The 16545-nt window shown below is 41.3% G+C and overlaps 1 pseudogene; it reads left to right on the top strand.

Moving 5' to 3' along the window:
• LOC103214517 (eukaryotic initiation factor 4A-I-like) overlaps positions 1-16545 on the top strand; it is a 47201-nt pseudogene that overhangs the window by 569 nt on the left and 30087 nt on the right.

The raw sequence follows: 16545 nt of genomic DNA, 5'->3' as shown, positions 1-16545 counted from the left end.
CCTGGGTGCAGTCTGGGACACACAAGAGAGTCTGACTTCTCTTGTTGGCAGAGCTATGGCAGCTGGCGCCAGGGTGCTCAGGAGTTCAGGCCCTTACCGATCTACATGGGCCTGGGAGGCTCTGGCCAGACTCCACTGCAGCTCTCAGTGTCAGTCTAAAAACACCCAGGGGAGACGATCAGGGGGATCTCCTCTGCCTAGGATTGCAAAGAGTCATGGTAGAAGCGTGGGTCCCCAGGGGCTCTCATTCACTCACCCTTTCCCAGCAGTGGGGGCCTCCCCGGCTCTAAGCCAATCCCAGGTGGGTGGCTGCCCTGTCTCCTTGTTCTGTGTTCTCCATGGGTCATGCTGCTTTCTTGATGAATTCCAACCTGTCCTCCTGGACCATCCAGTTGAAGAGCTAGTGTTTAAACATCACTCTATCTCCTCTCTGTGAGAGGCGCACACTAGCTGCTTCTAGTCAGTCATCTTGGCACCTCCCCACTCAAGTCCACAGGATTTTTAGAGCAATGAAACTACTCTGTGATCCTGTAATGGTGGGTGTGTGTCCTTACACATTTGTCCAAACCACAGAATGTTCAACACCAAGAGTGAACCCTAATGTAACCTGTGGGTTTGGGGTGATTAGGATGTGTTGATGTAGGTTCATCAAATGTAACCAGTGCACCACTCTTGTGCCCAATGCTGATACTGAGGAAGGCTGTGTATGTGTAGGGGTGTGGAGTATTTAAGAATTCTCCCTACTTTCTGCTCAGTGTTGCTGTGAACCTAAAACTGCTCCAAAATATAAACTCTATTTTTTAAAATTATGCCCTCTAGAAGAAATGCATACATTCTAGGAGGGAGAGCTTACACTGTAGAAGAAAAATACAAATTATAAACAAAGACAAATTATCACCTGATTACCAATGAACCAGCAGGGGAAAAAAAAAAAAAAAAGAAGTGGTTACTATACTAGAGTGATTGATTCTGACTATCAAGAAAATAGCTATAACGCAATTGGGCCAGAGAAGAGTATGTGTGGAATGCTTGAGGTCCTCAGGGGATGCCTTTTAGTACTCCCATGTTCTGTGATAAGAATACTGGATATGAGAAAGTGCTGGGGGGTGGGAGTGGCAGGGGGCGGGGCCAAGAGGGCAGAACAGAAGCAGCAGCGATCAGAGGCTTTCACTGAAAAGAACCAAAACATGGTGCGAATCCTGAGCTGGCAACTGAGGTATCCAGGTTCTGTCACTAGGACTGACTAGGCAGGTGGCATGACCCTGGAAGAGGAAGGAAGAACAGTGTGGTGCAGCAGCCCACCTGAGAGCCACATGGGTCCCCCACCCCCAGCCAAGAGAGGTGGTGAGTGAGCATGCTACCCAGCCTAGAAAGCCATGCTTTTTCCATGCAACAGTGCAACCCATGGATCAGAAGATCCCACTTGTGAGACCACACCACTAGGGTCTTGGGTCCCAGCCACGGAGCTGCGCAGATTCTCAACATCCACTCAGCTAGAATCTGCTTAAGCCTGCCAAGTCCCTGGGAGGACGAGGGGCCATCACAACTGTGGCTGTCTGCTGTCTAAGCCATCTGAGCTCCTTGGGGGAGGGGTGGTAGCCAACACTGGGACTGCTAGCTGACTAACACACTAAGTTCCCAGGGTGGAGGAAGGGCAGCAGCCACCTCTATAGCTCCATACCATGGTTTTCCCCTGCCGAAGCCCGGGAGGCTGGATGCCTTGGTCCCAAGAGGTATTCCCCACAGCCCAATACATTGGCCTCTTCAGGCCTGACCCTGACCCATCCCTCCTCACTGGGTAGGGCCTCCCTGCAAGAACTCCAACAACTCCAGTCAGGGGCTCAGGAACAGAACTCTGATCTCCCTGGGCCTGAGCCCCTAGGGAGAGGGGTGCTGTAGTCTCTGCGGAGTAGCAGACTTAGTTTTTCCTCCTGCTAGTTCTGAAGAATCCAGGCAACCCAAATGAGTGGGTCACCCCCCAGCAGAGCACACCCCCTCCACCAAGGGACAGCCAAAGTGCTTCGTTCAATGAGTCCTGCTCCCTGTGCCACCCAACTGGGTGAGACTCCCCAAAAGGGGTTGTCAAACACCCTAAACAGGAGCATTTCTACTGGCATCAGGTAGGTGTCCCTCAAGGTCAGAGATCCAGAGGAAGGAGCAGGTACCCATCTTTGCTATTCTCCAGCCTCCTTGAGTGACATCTCCAGATACAAAAATGAACCAGATGAGTAAGGCCTGAAGTGAACTCCCAGCAAACCACAGCAGCCCTACAGAAGAGGGACCTGACCATTAAAGAAAACAAACAGAAAACAACAACAACATCAACAAAAAAATTCCCCACAAAAATCTCAAAGGGTCAGCAGCCTCAAAGACCAAAACTAGACAAACTCATGAAGATGAGAAAGAATTAACTAAACGCTGAAAACAAAAGTCCAGAGTGCCTCTTCTCCTCCAAATGATCAAAACACCTCTCCAGCAAGAGCGCAGAACTGGACAGAGGATGAGAAGGACAAATTGAGAGAAGTGGCTTCAGAAAGTGGGTAATAACAAACTCTGCTGAGCCAAAGGAACACGTTCTAATCCAATGCAAAGAAGCTAAGAACCTAGATAAAAGGTTGCAGGAACTGCCAGCTAGAATAACCAGTTTAGAGAAGAATATAAATGACCTGATGGAGCTGAAAAACAAAGCACAAGAACTTCGTGAAGCATACACAAGTATCAATAGCCAAATTGGTCAAACAAGAGAAAGAATATCAGAGTTTGGAGACCATCTTGCTGAAATAAGGCAGACAGACAAGATTAGAGAAAAAAGAACGAAAAGGAATGAACAAACCTCTGAGAAATATGGGACTGTGTAAAAAGACTGGACCTACGATTGACTGGAGTACCTGAAAGAGAGGGGGAGAATGGAACCAAGTTGGAAAAGAGACACTTCAGGATATTATCCAGGACTTCCCTAACCTACCAAGACAGGCCAACATTCTAATTCAGAAAATATAGAGAACACTAATGAGATACTCCAGGAGAAGAGCAACCCCAAAACACATAATCATCAGATTCTCCAAGGTCAAAATAAAGGAAAATGTGTTAGAAGCAGCCAGAGAGAAAGGTCAGATCACCTACAATGGGAACAGCAGATCACCTACAGACTAACAGCAGATCTGTCAGCAGAAACACTACAAGCCAAGAGTGTGTGGTCAATATTCAACATTCTTAAAGAAAATAATTTTCTTCTAAACTTAATAAGTGAAGGAGAAATAAAATCCTTTTCAGACAAGCAAATGCTGACGGATTTCATCACCAACAGGCCTACTTTGCAAGAGCTCCTGAAGGAAGCACTAAATATGGAAAGGAAAAAGTGGTACCAGCCACTGCAAAAACATACCAAAATATGAACACCAAGACACTATGGAGAAACTGCTTCAACTAGTGTGCAAAATAACCAGCTACCATCATGATGACAGGATCAAATTCACACAAAACAATATTAACCTTAAATGTAAATAGACTAAATGACCCAATTAAAAAAACTCAGACTGGCAAATTAGATGAAGAGTCAAGACACATCTGTGTGCTGTATTCAGGAACCCACCTCACATGCAAAGACACACACAGGTTCAAAATAAAGGATTGGAGGAAAATTTGCCAAGCAAATGGAAAGCAAAAAAAAAAAAAAAAAAAAAAAAAAAAAAGGCAGGGGTTGCAATCCTAGTCTCTGACAAAACAAACTTTAAACCAACAAAGATCAAAAAAGACAAAGAAGGGCATTACATAATGGTAAAGGGATAATTCAACAGGAAGAGATAACTATCCTAAATATATATGCACCCAATACAAGAGCACCCAGAGTCATAAAACAACTTCTTAGAGATCTACAAATAGACTTAGATTCCCACACAATACTAGTGGGAGACTTTAACAACCCCACTGTCAATATTGCATAGATCAACAAGAAAGAAAATTAACAAGGATAGTCAGGACTTGAACTCAGCTCTGGATCAAGTGGACCTAATAGACATCTACAGAACTCTCCACCCCATATCAACAGAATACATATTCTTCTCAGCACCTCATCACACTTATTCTAAAATCGATCATATAATTGGAAGTAAAACACTCCTAAGCAAATGCAAAAGAACTGAAATTATAACAGTCTGTCATACCACAGTGCAATCAAATTAGAACTCAGGATTAAGAAACTCACTAAAAAACACACAACTACATGGAAATTGAACGACCTGCTCCTGAATGACTCCTGGGTAAATAATGAAATTAAAGCAGAAATCAAGAAGTTCTTTGAAACCAATGAGAACAAAGAGACAACATACTAGAATCTCTGGGACACAACTAAAGCAGGGTTAAGAGGGAAATTTATAGCAGTAAATGCCCACATCAGAAAGCAGGAAAGATCTCAAATTGACACCTTAACATCATGATTAAAAGAACTAGAGAAGCAAGAGCAAGCAAATTCAAAAGGTAGCAGAAGACAAGAAATAACTAAGATCAGAGAAGAACTGAAGGAGATAGAAACACAAAAAAACCTGTCAAAAAGTCAATGAAGAGCTTGTTTTTTGAAAAAAAATTAACATAGACCACTAGCTAGACTAATAAAGGAAAGAGAAAAGAATCAAATAGACACAATAAAAATGATAAAGGGATATCTCCAATGATCCCACAGAAATACAAACTACCATCAGAGAATACTATAAACACTTCTATGCAAATAAACTACAAAATCTAGAAAACATGGATAAATTTCTGCATACATACACCCTCCCAAGATTAAACCAAGAAGGAGTCAAATCCCTGAATAGACCAATAATAAGTTCTGAAATTGAGGCAGTAATAGCCTACCAACCAAATGAAAGCCCAGGACCAGACAGATTCACGCCAAATTCTACCAGAGGTGCAAAGAGGAGCTGGTACCACTCCTTCTGAAACTATTCCAAACAATAGAAAAGGAGCCGACTCCTCCCTAACTCATTTTAGGAGGCCAGCTTCCTCCTGATACCAAAACTTGGCAGAGACACAACAACAACAACAAAAAGAAAACTTCAGGCCAATATCCCTGATGAATATCGATGTGAAAATCTTCAATAAAATACTGGCAAACTGAATCCAGCAGCACATCAAAAGCTTATCCAGCATGATGTAGTTGGCTTCATCCCTCAGATGCAAGGCTGGTTCAACATACGCAAATCAATAAACATAATCGATCACATAAACAGAACCAATGACAAAAACCACGATTACCTCAATAGATGCAGAAGATGCCTTCAATAAAATTCAACGTCCCTTCATGTTAAAAACTCTCAATAAACTAGGTATTGATGGAACATATCTCAAAATAATAAGAACTGTTTATGACAAACCCACAACCAATATACTGAATGGGCAAAAGCTGCAAGCATTCCCTTTGAAAACCGGCACAAGACAAGGATGCCTTCTCAAGTTCTGGCCAGGGCAATCAAGCAAGAGAAACAAATAAAGGATATTCAAAAAGGAAAAGAGGAAGTCAAATTGTCTCTGTTTCCAGATGACATGATTCTATATTCAGAAGTGTAGAATCATCTCAGACCAAATCTCCTTAAGCTGATAAGCAACTTCAGCAAAGCTCAGGTTACAAAATCAACGTGTGAAAATCACAAGCATTCCTAAACACCAACAATAAAGCACAGAGCCAAATCATGAAGGAACTCCCACTCACAATTGCTACAAAGAGATAACAGTTGTGCTACAGAAAAAAGAAAGAAAAAACATCCTTGGCCAAGTGAAGAAAGGGTTGCAAGAAGGAATGAATATCAACTGAGGAGTGAAATAAAATAAGGAATTAGAATTGTCTATTGAAAACAGCAATAGGGCCGCAATTGGGAAACTTGAGAAGCGCCATTTTTGTGAAAGGTGATGGGGAGAAACTTGGTTGCAATAAATTCAAAAGTAAAAAAGAAAGATAGGAATTGGACACATTGATGATAGACAAATGTCCTAAGAAGCTTTGCTATAACTGGAAACAAACAATTGTTGCTGAAAAAAAGATGTGAGATTAAGAGAGTATTTACAGTTTAAATTGGAGAAAACTATACCACGTTTACCTGGTGGGAATGAATGATCTGCTAAAGAGGAGATAATATATGATGCAGAAGAAAGGGGGAACAACTACAATGCCAATGTCCTTGAGTAAGATCATTATTCAGGATTCAGTCAGTGAAGCAGAGCATATTACAATTACTAGTATGGAAATAAGCAATTTGTTATAGAGATTAAAATTTAAACTTGTGAGGGAGATGCTGGGGAAGTAAAGGTCTTCAAGAGGAATTTGCAGAGCCACAATAAAAAATGTGAGTTACTAATCTGCCTGCCTAGCTGGCCTGGGTCGATAATTTGGAGTGTGCAGGGAAATCCAAGAAGCCAAGCATTTCTAGCCACCAAATTAGGAACACAATGATGGGTCACATGGAGGTTATCTATGGGAAGTTGGTTCTGTGTAGCTACCACCTGTGTAGGTTCACAGCCAAACATCTGGTGGTAGGCTTGGGACCACCATTGGTCACCAGGGCCAGCAGTTATAACAAAGATGAGCTAGACATGGAGCAGAGGAGAGCAATGAGATCTCACAGACACCTCTGCACCTGACTGTCACACTCGGAGCACAACCTTCTAAAAATAATAGCCACTGATTCACTCTGCCTTCTAAATCTTGTGCAAGTTCCTCTATCAGCTACTTCTAACCTAATCATAAGGGATTCTAGAAAATACAGTTTCTAAATTGACAATAGTACAATCTAGGACTTTGCACCCCTTTCAACCTAGCAGCCACATATACCTCATTTAACCATCCTTAACTGTCAAATGAAGATAATAGTAAAAGGATGCTTCTACTTAATATGATGCAGTGACAGGTTGAGTATCCCTTACCCAAAATGCTTGCCCCACAAGTGTTTCAGGTTTCAGATTTTGGAATATTTGCAAATACTTACCAGTTGAGCATCCCAAATCTGAAAATCCAAAATTCAGAATGCTCTAAGGAGCATATTTTTTGTGTCATGTTAGTGGGCAAAAGTTTTGGATTTTTGAGCATTTTGTACTTTGCATTTTTGAATTAAGGATGCTCAACTTGTATCATACAACCCAAAACTGCAAATACCCTCCCTAAAAAAAAGGACACGCATACTTAATACATCTTCAGGTGATATTTATTACTCTTCTCCCTAAGTTACATGATTGCTTTGATATCTTATAACTTAAGTAAGATATAATCACTATTACTCATTTTTTTAAAAGACAGGGTCTCATTCTGTCACCCAGACTGGGGTGCAGTGGCATAATCATAGCTCACTGAAACCTCAAACTCCTGGGCTCAAGTGATCATACCACCTCAGTCTCCCAAATAAGTGGGTCTACAGGCATGCACTACCATACACAGCCTCCAAATTATACACTATTAGTCTTATATCAGTTGGTAGGAAAAGGGAAGAGGGGGAAAGAAATTTTAAAATGTGTTTATATATATTATATACAAACATATCCATGTAAAAGCAAGGAAGAAAACAAATACTAAAAATTCTGTAACTGGTTGCATAGTTATAGAGATATTTGCAGTGTCCTTTCTTTACTACCTATTCTATATTGACTTTGCCCTCACCTACCTATTCTATATTGACTTCAGCTGGTCATGGTTCCTCACCTGTGGAGTAACACACAGCTTCATTCCTAAAGGCCCTGCTGGTTTGGGGTGGTTTTCCATTATATCTGTCACAGAACATGAGAATACTAAAAAGTGCCTCCCCACATACATATCTCTAGCACTCCACATAGAGTCTTCTCTGGTCCAATTGTGTAATAACTAGTCTCTTGACAGTCGGGATAAATCACCCAGTATGGTAATTGCTTTTTTTTTTTTTTTTTTTTTTTTTTTTTTTTTTTTTTTTGCCTGTTGTTTTACTAGCGTGAGAAACACTAAGTTGCCAGGTGACTGGCAATAAACAAACCATCGCTTAATTCAGAATGAGAGAAACAGGACTATATAATGGTCAACAATTCAGAGCCTACTTCATCCTGGAGGACATTACTATAGCCCCACATGACATTCCCACCCAGATGGTGCTCTAAACTCAGTCTTCAAAGACATTCCACCATCCTCTCAGACCAACTACTCTAGGGTAAGGGAGATGATAAGAGCAGTGAATTTGGCCGGGCGCAGTGCTCATGCCTGTAATCCCAGCGCTTTGGTAGACCAAGGCGGTTGGGATCATGAGGTCAAGAAATTGAGACCGTCCTGGCCAAGATGGTGAAAGCCCATCTCTACTAAAAATACAAAAATTAGCTGGGTGTGGTGGTGCGCGCCTGTAGTCCCAGCTACTTGGGAGGTTGAGGCAGGAGAATCGCTTGAACCCGGGAGGCAGAGGCTGCAGTGAGTTGAGATCGTGCCACTGCACTCCAGCCTGGAGACAGAGCAAGAGTACCTCTTAAAAAAAAAACAGTGAATTCCATGAGCATGAACCCATCTTCTGTAAAACGAGTTGCTTTGACAGAAGCAATGCTGTGTGGAATACCATGACAGTGAATGTAACATTCTGTAAATCCATGGATGGTGGACTTGTCAGAAGAAATATAAAAGAAGGCAAATCCACATGCACAGTATCTATTTCAGTAAGAACAAAGTTCTGTCTCTTCCAAGTTAATTTAGTGCATCATAATCACCCTGCCGCCCAGTGGCTGGCTGGTTCTCCAAGAAAGTGGAGCCAAATCCAGGGCTCAGTGTTGATCTCTTCTGCTGGCATATTGCACACTCAGCAGTGGCTATGAGCAATCAGTCCTGGTGAGCAGAAGTCCATGTTGCTGAATGAACCTGGGCATAACTTTCATCCCTACCACCATGGTCATTTGTTCCTGAGTTCACTAGAAAGGACAGGGGTGTCTGGGAAAAGAGGGACCAACATCTACAAAATGGGCCATTTCATCTGCCCAATAATTAAATTCTTTCTCTGCTGAGATTTTTTGTTTGGCAAGCATTAACAAGGGACACAAATATATGGACATTCTATACCCTTTTGGAGAGATTCGTCTATGTTCTTCCCAGACGTCCTAGTTATTAACTTTCCAATCTTGTTCCTTCCAAGTCCCTGACCATCAAGCCGAACTGTTATCCACTTACCATGAAATAATGTAGATCTCTAGCTACCTCTGATCATCTCTCTCCTTCCACAAAAAATGGGAAAAAAAAGAGTAGTGCTCAAAGTACTGCCTCAGGAGAATTTCTCTCTACCACTATTTTTTTTCTCGTAATTTTTAAAAATATTTTAAGTTGTAGGGTACATGTGCACAACGTGCAGGTTTGTTACATATGTATACATGTGCCGTGTTGGTGTGCTGCACCCATTAACTCGTCATTTACATTAGATATTTCTCCTAATGCTATCCCTCCTCCATCCCCCCACCCCACAACAGGCCCCAGTGTGTAATGTTCCCCAACCTGTGTAATGTCCCCAAGTTTTCTCACTGTTCAATTCCCACCTATGAATGAGAACATGCAGTGTTTGGTTTTCTGTCCTTGCAATAGTTTGCTCAGAATGATGGTTTCCAACTTCATCCATGTCGCTACAAAGGACATGAACTCATCCTTTTTTATGGCTGCATAGTATTCCATGCCCACCACTATTTTTCAAAAATACCCTAGGAGTAGGGTTCCAAGTGCTGTCTCTGTACACTTTCTGGTGATGCCAGCACATTGCCCAAAATCATCTGTAGAGTAGGCCCTATTTTGTCTTCCTTAGCCATCAGGTAATGAGAGAACTTCGCCAAGGCAATGGGTACAGACTGAAGGAGAAAGCAATGTGGCCAGAGGAGCAACCATGGGCATCTGTACTACTTGCCTGTGCAACTTATGTAAGACTTCAAGATCTACTCAAACTTAGTCTCACATATACCACCTACACGTGATAGAATGCTGCTACACATGTGCTACAGCATATTATTGAATCACATAACAAATGTGATAGTTATAATACCTTGATGATGTCATGTGTAGGGCCTAATAGCAAGCCTGAAGTTGTTTCTCAAAATAGTTACCTGAAAAGGGTCACATAGCTTCACTCCAAAATTCTAAAGGTTAGTGATATGGTTCACATATTACAGTCTGCTAAAGGCCCCATAGAGCATTTCTATCACTGCAAGTACCATCAAATGGATCCATTGAGTTATATTGCTTAGTGGCGAGATCAGTGCTATGCCACTATCTTTGTTGTAAAAGAGTTTACACGCAGTAACTTTATTCTTCAATTTGGAAGGAATATGTCAATGTACCATGAGACTGCCTAGAAATTTAACAAAGCGAAAGGTCTCTAAATTTGTTTGGGAAGTGGGGGGGCTTAGTCATTTTCTACCCTCTATTTTGCATGTATTTTACCAAGATATCTCAAGTAGTTGCTACTTTCTGCTCACTAGTTCAATTAACTCAACATCATTAAAGTAGTGGCGCAGCACAGTGTCTTATGGAATGAAGAGGTAATCAAGTTCCCTATGGACAAGATTGTAAGAGAATTGGAGAGGAATTTTAATCCTGAGGTAGGACACTGAAGAGGTATTGCTGGCTTTGCTTATTAAAAGCAAACTGCTTCTGATGATGTCTGTTAACAAGAATAGAGAAAAAAATCACTGTATCAGGGTTGAAATAGAACCAATAGAAATAGACGTGTATATACACATGTATACATATATATACATATACATATGAGATTGATGGCAGGGAATTGGTTTATGGAATTGTAGAGGTTGGCTGGGCAAGTCTGAAATCCATAGGACAGCCTGTCAGGAAGGACAGGCTGGAACACTCAGGCATGGGTGCATGCTGCTATTCACAGGTGGAATTTCATCTTCTTCAGGGAAGCGTCAGCTCTGCTATTCAGATGTCTCAACTGAGTGAATCAGCTGCTCCCAAAACACCTAGAATAATCTCCCTTACTTATCAACTGGTTATAGACTTTGATCAAATTTACAAAACACCTTTGTAGCACCACCTAGATTCACATTTGGGTGGGTAACCAGGAATTACAACCTATTCAAGTTCTATAGCAGGTACCAGGGGTATTGATATTTTCTCCAATAAATAAACCCCATCTAGAATAACAGTTGGAATAAGACTCATCACTTGGTTAAGTTTACAAAAATACTACTGTTGTTTTCTAAGATCCATCTACCCTCTGCAAAGGCCAAATAGGTGAGTTGAATTAGGATATGGTAGGAATCACCACTCCCATATCTTCAAGTCCTTGATACTGGCAGAGATCTGTAAAATCCCTCCAGGAATACAACATAGCTTTTAGTGTGTGATTTTTAGAACAGAGTCATCCCAGTGACTTCCACACAGCTTTTCCTACATAACAGCCCTCTCTCTATAGGTGAGGGAATCAGAATGAGGGTTCTCCCAGCGGCTAAGTATGTCTCCTCCAACTAGAAATTTCTGACCTGAGAAAATAAACATTGAAGAGCTTTGGGGACTAACTGAGCCACATTGAGATGGATACAAGCCAAAATTCCATTAATTACCTCATTTCCTTAAGTCCTTATTCTTATAGGTGAACCACTGAGATATTTTGAGTCTCCAACAATTAGTGTCACTTCAGAGCGGAAAAGTCTAATTAGTTCTCCTTTCCCAATTCACAATCCCCCAGGTAAGTAACCACAGGTCCTTTCAAAGAAAGTAGAGAAAAAGATTTACAGTATAATTTCTGACAGAGTAGCAGGATTCTTCCTCAAAGAGACCCAGGCTTCTCTTCACTTAAGGGACTGTGTGGGCTGGGCTAATCCAGGAACAGATTGAGCGGATACAACTCTTTTTGTGGTGACTAGAGTTAGTCAACTGCTCACAAGACCTAGAGCTTTCCCACTTATTCAAATCAAGTAAAGTGTTAGTAGACTTCTTGTCTATCTTAGTCCTAGGGATACCATGATCAGTCAGTCAACACCAAAAATGTCCATGTCAAACCATTCTGATTTGACGTCAGAATGGTCAAATTTTAGCTCTGCTGTTCATTACAATAACATGCCTTCTTTGCCTCATCTTACGACCTGACCACCATCTAACCCTTGACCATTATCCCCATTAAATTTCCATTATCCCCACTGGCTTCAGAACAGACTCCCCGAATTCGTTTTACCCCTTCTGAATTCAGGGAGTTCATTTCAATGTTATTTCCTACTCTCTTTTCTGACCTACAGAGAATAACTACCACCGAGCTCTTTAAAGATGCTGGTGCACTCCTTACTAAGGTTTTCTCAGTCCCCTGGTATCTTAGTTCAGGCTGTTATAACAAATCACCATAGATAGTGTGGTTTAAACAACAAACATATATTTTGCACAGTTCTGGAAGTTGGAAGTTTAGATCACAGTGCCAGCATGGTCAGGTTCTGGTGAGGGCCCTCTTCCCAGCTGCAGGCAGCTGGCTTCTCTTTGTGTCCTCACATGGCAGACACAGAGCTAACTTGCTCTCTGGCCTCTTATAAGAGCACTAATCCCATTCATGATAGTTTCACCCTCATAACCTAATTACCTTCTTGGTCCATGTTGTGGTGTTTAACAGAATATCATATACCAAGTAATTTACAAGAAAATAAAATTTATTTATCACAGATCTGGAGGCTCAGAAGTCCAAAATCAAGGTGCCAGCATCTGGCAAGGGCCTTCTTGCTGCATCATCCCATAGCATAAGGCAAAAGGGAAAGAGAGCATGCCTGAGAGCAAGAGGGCAAGAGAGTGCCAAACTCCCTTTTATAACAACCCACTCTGGCTATATCTAACCCACTCCTGCAATAATGAGATATAATCCTTCAATGAGAACAGCCCTCATTTTCTAATTACCTCGTAATGGTCCCACTTTTTAATATCACAATGCAAGTAAATTTCAACATGAGTTTTGGAGGGAACATTCAAACAGCACCTCCCAAAGGCCCTACCTCTAACTACCATCACATTGGGATAGGGTTTTAACATATGAGCTTTGTGGGGACACATTCAATCCATAACATTTGGTAAAATGGAGTGCCTTCTGGTCTACCCTCACCCAGGTAGATTTTTAAAGGATGGGTGAGTGAGCTTTTACAGTATACCCATGATATAGATATTCTTCCCCATTTCACAGGTGGGGAAATTGAGGGATGTGTTTAGTCAAAGCCATTCAATTAATCAATAGATTCAGAATTTGAACACTAATTCAGTTTAGCCCCAAATTCATACTTAATCTCTTACAGCACAAATTATTAGTTTACTCCAGTTATTCAGTGAAGATAAAATGGCGCTTAAGACCAAAGTCTACTGCATACATTTTATAGGTTTTTATATAATAAACATTTTTATTACAGAATCTGAACTCAAACATTCCTGACAAATTCTTTGTTGTGCCAATAAAGTCACATGAATAAGATTCTTTTCAGATATTCATAGATACCTATTTGAACTAGGCAGAACTTGCCTATTAAAATCAATATGTTGGTGCATTTGATAGGCAAATCAGATAAGCAGCACCTTGAACAGAACTCAGCCTAAAAGGGATTTCTTTCCACCTGTGCATGCTATATGCTAAACTCTCCCCTTTCTAGGGCCCAACAGATAGCTTTCCCCTTGGTCCTCTGAAGGTTTGCTGAAAAATCAACTCACAAAGGTGGATAGATTGTAGAAAAGACATATGAATTCATTTAATGTGTATAAACAGAAGCCTTCAGAACAAAGACCTGAAGATTCAGGAGGAAGTTGTCCATTTTTTGCTGAGGTTCAACAACATATGGACAGCCATGTAGAAATATGATTAAGAAAAAAAGGTACAATCTAATGTTAATAGACTGAGTTGGGAAACCCAGCAAGACTTGTCTCTCTAGATTCTTCTTGGCCTCTTTGAGTACATGTTCCTTCCTTTTGTGTGGGGGCAGGACCGTTTCTGAAATGGGGGTCTTATGACCTACAAACAAGGTAGGTCAGAAAATTTATGACCAATCTTTATACAGAAAGGCAGAGGGAAAATTAGAGTAATATTTTTAGGTTTTATGGCTGGCTTTGGGGCAAAGGGTTTTTGTGTGTGTGTGTGTGTGTGTGTGTGTGTGTGTGTGTGTGTGTGTTGGTGTTTTTTTTTTTTTTTTGAGACAGTCATAGTCTGTCGCCCAGGCTGGAGTGCAGTGGCGATCTTGGCTCACTGCAACCTCCGCTTCCTGGGTTCAAGTGATTCTCCTGCCTCAGGCTCTGGAGTAGCTGGGATTACAGGCACATGCCACCATGCCTGGCTAATTTTTGTATTTTTAGTAGAGATGGGGTTTCACCATGTTGGTCAGGCTGATCTCAAACTTCTGACCTTGTGATCCACCTACCTCGGCCTCCCAAAGTGCTGGGATTACAGGTCTGAACCAGCACTCTGGCTAGGAGTTTTTCTATTTATGACCTGCCTTGAAGAGGGATTCTCATTTCTATGACAAACCTTGGGGAAGAATGGGACTGAGAGACAGGAGGGAAGTAAAAGGTCAAGGAGAAACTTTTGCTTCTGAGGCTGCTTCTAAGGACTTCATTTTGGGATACTGTATTCTGAGTCCCAACACCTTCATACCCCTGAACTTTTGCACGTTATTCCCTATTTTTATGCAACTATTCATTTTCTCTCCCTGAGAGGTTGCCTACTCATCCTTTAATACTTTAAGTAACACATCTCTCTTCTACTAGGTCCTATTGGACTCTCCTGAGTGAGAAATGACTTTCTTCCTTTAGGTGATACATTCTTATGGAGGTGATAGCACCTCTGTATCAGTCAGTTTGCCTGCTATAACAGAATAGCATAAACTGGATCAATTAAAAACAAGAGAAATTTATTTCTCATCATTCTGAAAGTTGGGAATTCCAAGATCAAGGTTGCAGGAGATCTGGTGTCTAATAGGGGCATACTTCCTGGTTTACAGGCGGACATTTTCTTGTATCTTCACAGGGCAGAGACAAGGAAGAGCAAGAACCAGTTCTCATGTCTCTTCTTAGAAGACTAAGATTCCCATTATGGGAGTTCCTCCTTCCTGACCTAATTACCTCCCAAAGGCCCCACATCCTAGTATTATCATATTGGGGGTTAGGATTTCAACATATGAATTTGTGTGGGGAAGGGGACACAAATATTCAGTCCATAACATCCTCCAAAGTTTAGGGGGACAAAAATCTTATTTTTTGCAATAAAACACAAATAGACATACTAGAACATAAATATACAGTATATGTGTGGTAATAAATTTAAAGAAGGGGGATGATTGGGGGCCAGAGAGTCTTAAAAGGCTCATATAGGGGGTGGTAATGGGGAAAATAGATTAAGAAACACTGCCCCAAGCTGATGTTGTGTCTGTACATGCCTGAATTTCGGTCCTTCTCATACTTTATTGTATTTGTTCATTTGCATGTCTCCACCTCCCACTATACTTTAAGATGTTGAAGTCAAGATCCAGGTGTTGTTATAAATAGCCCTGCCTGAAACACAGTAGATGCTTAAATACATGTTGAATAAATGAATGAATAAATCATATGAAAGACTATTTGCAAACTTAGGATGAGATCTTTGTCTTTCTGGGAAAACAATTCCTATCCTACACTCATCTCCATTTAGAAAGGAGTCATTTCAGGTCCTGGAAGCCTCCCACAGTCAGCCCCAAAATTCCTCTTTCGCTTTCTCACAGGATGTTTAGTGGAAGAAAGCAGCTGGGAGAGGAGAATCCTCATGAAATTAGCATTCCTGAGTACCTTATGCATATGGAGAGTTCCCAGGGAAAGCATAAGGACTAATCACTTTACTCCTTTCTTCTCCCCACCCTTTACAGGTATTAATTTGGGTTATTTTAGGAGATAACTGCTTGTAAATATAGTTATCCAAGTCATCACTAACAACAGCACAGGGCTCCATCCTAAATTACTTTCCAGGTGAAAAATAGCTGAGGTCCAAAGACTATCCCCTAACTACCCTAACTGATAGAATGTATCTAAGAAGAAAAAAAGCAGAAACATAGCTATCAAATTGGATTTTCTGTGTCCCAAAGGTAGTGTTATTTTTGACAGGGTTCAATACAAAATACTTCCACAAATGAAAATGTATGATTCCTAGCACTACCTCTACCCAGTCTGTGGGAGGGCAACACCAAAAAAGTCACTGGGTGCTCATTAAAGGCTGCCCTTAGAAAATAAGAAACCATTCTCCACTAGCCCACAGCAAATAGAAAGACCAAGCAATGTCTTCAAGGGTTTCAGAACGAGCAGTTACCCAGCCAGCCAGCAGCAACCGCCTCTCAAATGGGAATGTGCATTTGGCCTCCAATAAAGAGATCTGTGTACTTGATGCAGCAAATTATATTAGAGTAGAAACGCAGCTCTGGTTGTGGCTGTTTTTCTTCCTTAGAAAAGCCAGGCTGGGAATGTGTAGGTGTAAAGCAATTAACCTTTTAATACAAACATGGAGATTGGAGCTAGCACTGACCCAGGAAAGAGCTAAATCCATTCCCTTGCCAAGATGAGAAGAGCCACTGAAGCATCCCTAGCAACTC

Source organism: Chlorocebus sabaeus, chromosome 3, assembly GCF_047675955.1.
Source record: "Chlorocebus sabaeus isolate Y175 chromosome 3, mChlSab1.0.hap1, whole genome shotgun sequence".
In the NCBI taxonomy this organism is placed as follows: Eukaryota; Metazoa; Chordata; class Mammalia; order Primates; family Cercopithecidae; genus Chlorocebus; species Chlorocebus sabaeus.
Note: the sequence above shows the minus strand (reverse complement) of the source record. Positions and strands in the feature narration are given on the sequence as shown.